Genomic DNA, 10048 nt, shown 5'->3' with positions numbered 1-10048 from the left:
AACCGGAAAGTGGGTCATCTTCCAAGCATCAGTCACTAAATAGCCTTAGCCTGATGATGGGATAAAGTGCAAAGACACAAACAACTCTGAAAATTGAAAAAAAACAAAAACAATTTTCTATGGGTATGTTAAACATCGTCCATTTGGGGCTGAGGACGGGACATAAGCTGACAACGACACCCAAGTGAGCATCCAGGCATCTGTCCAGATTCAGATTCGCATTCAGAGACGCCAGCGATAACCACAGTGTCAACGACGTCGAGGACAACGACGACTGAGCCACCAAATGCAATGTCATGGCTGCAATTGCGAGATGGAGTAGGGCGAGACATGTCACTGGAAGCGCGCATCTTCAATGCACTGAGAGGAAATGTTTAACAAGTATAAAATTATAATCCAAAAGAGTTAAGAAAAATTTGATAAAGATATTCGTATAAAAATTTTATATAGTGTTCGTATATGATTTTTCAGGATCTTACATTTCAAAATGTTATGACTTTCGTTTACTTATTTACTTGATGATTGTTTGACGAATCTGTTTTCTGATCTTATTACTTGCCAAACAAATACATAGACAGACTAATTAACATTCGACTATGATAAAAATTTATATTTTTAAAGATTTTTTAAGGTCAATATTCTTTTATCCTCTCGAAAAAAAAAATGTATATTTCAAGAGCCTCCTTCTATTAATATGTAATTTTATAAACTAATGCGGGATTGAAATTAGATAAATCCAAAAAAAAAGTATAGCATACCCAAAAGGGCAGTGTTAGACTGACAAAATAAAAGGGTTTCATATATAATATGTACACATGATTACAATTTAATTTACTAAACCAATATATAATACCGTCTTATTTTTATTTTTTATCTAGTATGAACTCGTTAAAATAACCGATACATGTGTCTTTAGATAAAATTAAATACAAACCTTGTATTAAGAAACGATTCCTTCGGGAGTAGTCACTTTTAAATAGGCATTAAGTTTATATTATGCTTGTAATAATAATTTTTCTCAGTGTACATATTTAAAAGAGCCGCAGCTAAAATGACGTAGCACATTTCAGAGGATGCCAAAAGCAACAGTAAAAGCAGCAACAACAACAACGGCAACAGCAAAGAGCAACAATGGCAACATTTTTGGTTTTCTTTTTTGTTTCTTTCTTGCTTTTTGCGCCGCTGTTGCTTGAGGTTTGCTGTGCAACTGCGACATGATGCTGATGCAGCAACAGCAGCAACGGCAAGCAGCCAGCCAGGCAGCAAAATGCAAACAAGTATGTCAAAAATCTGCATGTCTGCCACCACTTGCTGCTGCTGCTGCTGCTGGCTCCATCAACAGCCACAGCAACAGCAACAACACCAACGAGACAACGACATGAAATCGCCTTTTTAATTTATTGCACAAGTGCTTTAAAAAGCCACAGCAGCAACAACCTACGCCTTCTTCTCTGCATCTCCACCGCTCCACTTGCCCTAACTAGGTATGTGTATACATTTACTCCATCTGCACCTCCTTCAGATTTCTTTAGTTTTTTTTTTTTTTCATCTTTGCAGCCGCAGGCCTTAAGCAGCAGGAGGCAAAATATGACTTTGCCTGGTTATTAAATTACAACACACAAAAACTGAAAAAGACACAAAAATTATTCAAGACGGGGCCAAGAGATTTTCATGTCTTCTCATTTCCACTGAAATTATTTGCATAAGTAACGCGATACGCGATACAAACAAGCTCTCCGAAGAACTACAGGATGCCTAAAAACCAAAACAAAACACGATCCCCGCCAGAGTTCGAGTCAAAGTCATTATGGGAACAAGGCAATGCGTCATGAGCGGCGGCAACGGGCCCAGCATGGAGTACATGGAGTAGTAGTGGCCAATGGACATGACAAGCTGATGGGACTTGAAGATGGCCAAGCCCACGCCATATATACATACATACATACAACCAGACGAACCACGAAAGTAAAGAGTAAACGTTGAAAGAAAAAAAAAATATAATATGATTTGCAGTACTTTAAGATGCTTAAAGTAGTCACTGACTGTGAGGTCCTAATCGTGTGCTTTCATTCATATCGTGTGATATAGAGGGTAGCCAAAGAGTTAAACACGGTTCTCTAAGTGTTTTTCGTCTCGCAGGGAACAGACATACTCATAATTTAAATGAAAGTTTAGCTACTGTATTTTTTGGTAACTCTCTGCTTTACTTGCCCTTTCTGAGAAGGTTCGAAAAGCGTTTTAACTCATTCGTTGGCATAAGCTAAAGCCTTAAAATTCTCAGACAAAACGGAGGTCAATAGCATCGTGTTATTAATCATCTTCTGCTTCATTGTGCAGTGTTAACTGAGTGGCTAATAAATTTTGGGATTGTCATTTTTGACATGAGGTTAAGCGAAAAACTGTTTAAGTTTCAGTATGTTGGGAATTCTTCCTTTAAATTACAAAATTGAAAACACTTTAGTTAATTTTGCTCTTCAATAATATTTAAAAATTCTAAAACTTTCTTCTGCGGGACAAACTATTAAAAGATCCAATGATTCCTGCATTTGAAGACAATTACTTTAAGCCTTTAGTACACTGTTTGATTCAGGTAATGTTTATATGCACATATAATTTCTTAATAGGCTGAAATGATATTGATAATATTAACTCATAGTATTTTACGAAAATTTTATCTAAATTAGAAGATTAAGTCAAATTTGAATTGACTCATCAGCTGTTTAATGTGAAAGATGTCGAAAATATAAACTGAAATGTATTTATTGAAAGGATAACATTCAAGTAAGAGATAAGACTATAACTTTTTTTATCTCTGCGATAAGTTTAACGTTCATGGTCAACATTCGATTTTTAATTCCTCCTCACCCCTCTAAATTCTGATTTGGTATGACTTTCTTAACACCTTCCAGGCTAACGTGAAAAAAAGATCCAAAGCAAAGAAATGTCATCTGAACATATGAATATCCTATAAAAAAAGGTCTTTAGGGTTTACATATATGCAGATTTTAGATGTCTTGAATATGGGTTTTTATGAACAGAACGATTTAGTTGCGTATATTATTCTTTGAAAAAAACAAAACAAGACTTGAGCATTTTCTTAATCAATTTAGCATTCATAAAATGTGTCCCAAGTCGATTATCACGTCTTTTGCTTCTATTTCTTCATATTATGCACGTCTCCGGATAATCTCAGCCGCAATAAAAACAAGATTCGCATTCTAAATTGTAAGCAGCTTGCATTTGCTTCGCTTAAGCACCTTATTTGTCAACCGAGTAGCTCAAAACATCTTTGACTTCAACTCAACTAGATGCAACAACATTAGCTCCCATGACGAAAGGACATTCTTCCTTCCCTGAGATGTTGCCTCAGATATGACAACAGCAACAAAAATTGAGCATGGCTATGGAATGAGAGTGAGTGGGGATGGATGCAAGAAACTAACTATATCTTACTTATATATACAACTGTCAACTATAAACGGGAAAAGTGTTGACAAAAGCAGCCGACAACATCAGATGTCAACAGATGCGGTCTACAACAGCATCAGCCGAAGGATGTGAGGGAAGGGATGCGGCAGGGGACTAGTTGCAGGACAAATCCAAGGTATTTGCAGCGGAAATAAACTGTGCACATTGCAGCAACTTTTTTATATATTTTCATCTTTTTTTCCCTTTTTTTTTTTTTGACTCTTTATGGCGGAGCGGAAAATTGCTAGTGAGGGAATAAAATTTGCCCAAGTTTGCTAAACATATTAAAAAAAATAATAAAAAAAGGAATGGAAAAAAAAAACCGAATTGAAAAAAACTGTATTATAAAAAAACCGGAGATAATATACTAGGAAGGAGTAAAAAGGAACTGTAAAAATTCGTTGCCAAGTGAAATAAAATAAATAGGAAAAAGTGTAGATGGAAAGGAAACTTGGCAAGTCTTTTCCCCCTTTAATTTTTTTCTTTGCGCCTTTATGGTTTGGAAAAGTTTCTTTTTCCTCCATGCAGCTGCGTTTCTAGTATAAGGTGTGGGCGTGGCTCCCACTCCCCCCTATTTCTCTCTCTCTCACACACTTGGATTTTCCATCCACAGTCTTCTTTCAGTGTCTCGCTGGTTTTTATCTTAGTCTCTGACTTATTTAGCATAAACTTGAACTCCGCTCCTTATTGAAGAATTCAACTGCGAAACTACCAAATATGGTAAAAAGCTAATTTCGTATGCAGAACTTGGCCAGCCCAAAAAGCCATTGAAATTTGCGTTGAAGATTCAGATTTGGTCTCAGATTTGGATACACATTTGGCCATGCCAGAAATCACGAGTACTAACTGAATTTTATGGCAAAATAATCATTGGCACTCGTGTGGCCTATTGATTAGCATTGTGTGTGCTATGTGCTTTGTTTGTATTTGTATTAGCACAAGTATCTCTTGGTGGGCTTATGCTAATACCAAAGTTGCAGGTGCAATTTGCGTGTGTTTGGCATTTGCATGCAAATTAGTTTTTCACCTAGCTGCTCGTGCTGTTGGCCAACTTCAAAGGGTCAAAGTCAATGTGGAGGTGTGGGATGGGATGGTGGGTCATTTTTATCAACAAATTCTAAATATTTGTGTGTGTGTATGTGTGGGACTTTATGTATATCAATGTAGTTTATCCAAAGTCAAGGCATCTCGTCTTGTCTTGTCTTGCCTTGTCACACATTTATCCAACTTGCATAAATCTCAATTTTTTGCAAAGCATTTCCCCTACCCACACGGTTTGCCATTTGCTGCTCATTTGCATTGGCACACACACACACACAAAGCGAGAACAAGGAAGAAGTGGAAAAATATGTGGAAAACCTTCATCGTCTACTGCCTACTGCAGTGGTTTTTAATCAATTTCTGTCAGTTTGGACTGTCAGTTCAGCTCGCCCTCGTCCTCACATGCACGTAGGGAAATTATGCGCATAGATTTCGAGTTCAAATGTAACACTGTCTATCATAAACTTGGTTTTCTTTTCAGTTTTGTTTTTTAGATTTGCCCCCATGAACTTGGTGATTTTTAATTATGATAGTGACATTTCCGGAGCCGATTAAAATCTAAAGCAAATTGTTGCACAAAGCGTAACACAAATGCTTTTCCGTTCTCTATTTGTCTGGCAACATTGAAAAGCCTCGGAAAAGTGTGTGTCTGTGGAAAGGGGGCAGCAAGTTGTTGGCGAAGGGGAAGGCTACTTTGATGCCACTGACCCATTGAGTTAGTTTTCAGTTTATTCAACTTAGTGGAAATACCCTTTTTGCAAATGTATAGAAAGACAATGTAAACCTACAAATGGATAAAAATTTCCTACAAAAATTATTTAAGGCATCCACATATTTGACTTTTCTCAGTATTCGGACCAAAAGTAATGTTCAAACGAGCGTTTTCTTCAGCTTTAGCTAATTAAATTTCGGAGCCCTAGATTTTCCCAGAAATAAGTGATCCAACTGTGCTTTTCCCACTACTTAAGGGTTAACTTCAGTTAAGCCCTTTTCTTTGATGGATCGCTGCATAACCACTTTTTCGCTTTTATTTTCATATTTTGAGCTAGAGTATGGGATTGCATAAATTAAGTATTTGTTTATTTTATTTCTTGTTTATTTTTAAAAAATCATTTTTCAGACAATTCTGCTCATCCAAACATACATACATACATACGTGAACGTTCATTTATCAATGTCTGTTGCACATTTTTACAACGCAATGAAGACTTTCTCCTTATCTCACTCCCTTCATCTTCATCTTCATCGTCATCATCCCTTTCTTGGCACTTCAATCAAGCCCAAGCTAAGCAATTCATTAATTGACATTTTTCACCTTGTCAGCAAAAGGCCTAGGCCGAAATCAAAAAAAAAAAAATGTCAACCCATGACAATCACATTCAACACTTGCCAAGATCTTTCATTAAATCCAAAGGGGTTAAGAAGTGGTAAGTGCCATTCCCTATTCCAACGCATTTACACTCGCATCCATTTATCAAAATTCGAAATTCGGATTCGGATACAGACTGATGGTCGGGGATTTGAGGGCCGGGGTGGTGTCAGACTTAAACAAATGAAAGTTTAAAGACATTAATTTAAGCCCCTGGAAAATGCCATTCCTGAAAAAAATAATAATCAACATTAATCAGTTGGCTTAAAGAGGCTAAAATGCTTATCGATAAACGAGATGAGACAAGACTTGTTTAGGTAGCGAGCCCCTCTTTTACCGGGAAGCTTCTCTGTCATCAGGTATAATCATTATTTTCATCGGATTTCTTTTTCTCCTCCACACACAAAAGGAGACTGCGTGTTGTTTACCTTTTGCCGTGGAGCCGCCTAATTGATTACGCCCCAAAAAACCATAGGCAACCTTAGTAATCGTTGGCATCAAAAACAACAAAATTCGAAAAAAATCTGTGCTCTGCTAGGCTTAGGGATGGCAACGTGAGAGCCATAAGTGGAAAGCATTTTAAAAAATGTTACCCAATATTTTGTTTATACAGACATCCCACCCAGTTTTTAAAGAAATGATTCACAACTTTAGTTTAAACACGGCTCGTTCAAAGCTTAATTATTGAAATTAATTACATTTATTTCTTAAGACTAAACATGTAAACAATAAAATGTAAGAACCATGCATAAATTTTACATTTTCTTTTGACAATTTGGTTCTAAATCTTATCTTTTGCTTGACATCAGACAAAAGTGCACTCAGAACTGCCTTAAACAGATATCTACTTAGTTTGCACTTAGAAAACACGCACCCATCACTAATAATTTAACCTTTTTTTCCATGTTGGCTCTTCATTTTGTTCATAACCTCCTGTACTCTCGATGCCGTCCGATTAGTTTACGGACGAGCACCCGTTTTGTCCCCCTCAATCTAGACCAGGCGAGACCAGAACATTCCCCCAGTGATTTTTATCGCTTGATGGCTTTTGATGTTGATGAAACATATTTTCGTATTATATTATATATGTCTGAGGTATTCATACATATATCTAAATATTTCCATATTTATTTAAATTAAAATTCAATGCATATTTGCATTTGATTTGGGAATTAGTTTTCTTTTTAAGATTAGAATCGCTGTTTCACCCAAACGAAAATGGATAAACCGGTAAGACCAAACTAAACCAAGGGCATCGAAGTTTGTATACCCTTAGCCTACACATTTTGTTCCATCTTGTGGAAAGTTCTCAATATTTCAAAATCATTTAGAAATATAAGCAAGTATCATTTAATATTTAATATTTCTTAAGTGTTCTAAGCCTTGGTTAACCTAAATCGTCCCCTCGAAGAATCGTAAATAATACTACGAGATTGATGAATCATGATAAATAATCTTCCCAATTGAAATATAATTTTTGTGTTGCAAACTTCATAAAAAAACACAAATACCACAAATATCAGAAGTACATTAAAAGAAATTGTCATCTCGATAATTTTAGAATTTTTGTTTATTTAATATATACGTACATTCATATACATACATATATATTTTTTGTTTCGGGGCTTAGTCGCATTTTGTTTATTCAGCAAGCATCCGAAAATACTCATTCAAACTCTTTTGCCTGGAACTAATACCCATAAATACGCTCGCTCATCCACAGGCTTGACCCACAAAACAAAACCTCATCTACAAAACCCAAAACAAACACATAAATCACCAACAAAACAAAGAAAACAGGACTCAAAAATACAAAAAAAGAAAAATGAAAACCAAAAACAGCAACAACGAAAACGGGTCTTAAATTTAAAAGCAATCTGCCTCTGGATCCTCTCTGGTCCAGACCGGTGGCCTTTGGCCAATTTTCTTATTAAAAACAACAGAGCCAACAAATGTTTACCAAACACAATTCCAGCAAATCCTGCATCCTTCTAAACTGTAAATAGAGCGCGCAGTGAAAGTGCGGACAGACAGACGGTCGCACAGGAGGAGGGAAACATGCCATGACAAGAAAAGGGAACGGAAGGGAAAGGAAAGGACACTCACTTGCACACACGCGAGTAAGGGCCAACATACAAAAATTCTTACTTGCCACCACATGCTGTGTGCTATGGCAGTTCCATTGTCCGAAATCGAAACCCCTACAAGACGGGCAAAGGGGCAAAAAAAAAAAAAATATACGAAAAAACGTTTTGTACTCCGAGCTCTGCTAAACCCATTAAAACGAGCCTCGCCAAAAAAAAAGGGATAAGAAATAGTAAAAATAGCAATAGTCTGAGAGAGGGTGGAGAAGTAACAGAGACAGCAACAAGGCAACAACTTCCGTTGTATATACGGATTTTTTACTCTCTCCCTATCCCCATTGACTTTCACTTTTTATCTAGGATGGAGGAGCTCTTACTCAGAGTCTCGACTCTAAAGCAACTGCTTGAGATGGCAAAATATTTGCAAAAGGACTCTGTTTAGTGGTCAGCTATTTGTTAGCAGTAACTTTCGAAACAGTTTCGTAATTAAAGTAGATAAGTATATAAGTTTAATATCTATATTCCTGAGTATTTTGATTTTCGAAAATCACTGAAATTCCTGAGCCGAAAATCTGAAACCGTGTGTGCCAATCGATAAGCTGATTTCCACATGAAGGACAAAAAAGTTTTCTTTTTTCCGTAGGACTGTATATATTTATATTTATATATGTATAAGCTCGATCTACCACTTTATGCAATCATTTACAACTATATGATATCAAATCGGCATAAATAGAAAAATATTCTATATCAATTACTTTACTACTAATTTACTAAATAAAAGGGAACGTTTAATAAGGCAAACGGGGAGGGATTTTTTCCAATGTCTTAAAAAAATGATTCGGAAAAAAGTTTGTTAGATAAAATGATAAAAAAATTTAATTTATTTTGAGTGTGTTTTTGGTTTTTTATGATATAATTTTGTCAATCATTTATTTGCAATCTCGGCTGACTAATTAATCTATAGTTGGCTTCACTTTGGTCAATCGCTTTGCTGACTGAATAAATATTTGGACATGGATTGATTAGTGGTCGGCTGTCGCCTATTCGTGACCTCGTCCTTTCTCCACTAATCAAAATGGAGGGCAAACCAATTTGCTGCCTGCTTCAAACTTTAATCGAAAATTTAATGCCATGTTTCATGTTGTCTAACTTTCCCCCTCTTGCCGCAATGCCTGTCCATAAGACATACACACACATACACACTCTCTTTCACTCCTCAAACAACAACTAACAGCACAAACATCAATCAAGCCTCAAGTTTTTTTTTTTTCGTTTTTTTCGTCGACATTGTCAACTTGTGGATGGGTCCTCCGCCTTTGCCCCCGCCAGGCAACGTCTTGAGCATTCACATTCGTATTCCTATTTCTTTTGGATTCGAAGTTAGACGATAGAAGGAGGCGGTAGGGAGGCTGGTGGATTGGATAAAACCACCCACATGCCACCTTATGGCTCCCACATGATTTACTACAACATTTCCTGTGGCCGCTCCTCATTCGGCTGGCAGCTTGCCGACTCCTGCCACCTCCTTCTACCAAGTCCTCGTGCCTGCCTCCTCATCCTGGTAGCCTGCCATGTTTGACTTGATTTCGTCTAAATTGAGTTCAGTATCAACAGAAAATACTTCCGTTTCCTTCTCCTGCCAAAGTCTCTTGGCTGGTTGTCTGTTGTGTACCTTTGCTTGATTTTGCGTTCTATTTTTTTGCCCGAAATAAAAAAAAAAAAATAAAAGAAAAAAACCAACCAAAAAAATAAAGGAGACGAATGAAGAAAAACTTGCGAAAAGTTTTGCTCCTAGTTTCGGTGTCGTTGTCGGTGTTGGAGCGGGTTTCTGTGTTTACATTGGCAGCTCTTCATTCTCGTCCTGGCTTGTCCTGCTCATGGTCCTCCATTCGGTCCTTGGTGGTGCTGCTGCTGCTGCTGGTCCTCCTTCGTCAAGGTGTTTGCTTTATTTTGAATGCTTTTTATGTTCAATTTGTTTCAATTTAATGTTGTTTTGCTGCTGCCAGAGATCAAGCCAGAGCTCGTTGTATTTTACATGAATTTGAAATGTGTGCGCAAAATGTGCACCTTGTATGATAAATGG

The sequence above is a fragment of the Drosophila tropicalis genome, unplaced genomic scaffold (assembly GCF_018151085.1).
Source record: "Drosophila tropicalis isolate 14030-0801.00 unplaced genomic scaffold, ASM1815108v1 contig_1187, whole genome shotgun sequence".
In the NCBI taxonomy this organism is placed as follows: Eukaryota; Metazoa; Arthropoda; class Insecta; order Diptera; family Drosophilidae; genus Drosophila; species Drosophila tropicalis.
Note: the sequence above shows the minus strand (reverse complement) of the source record.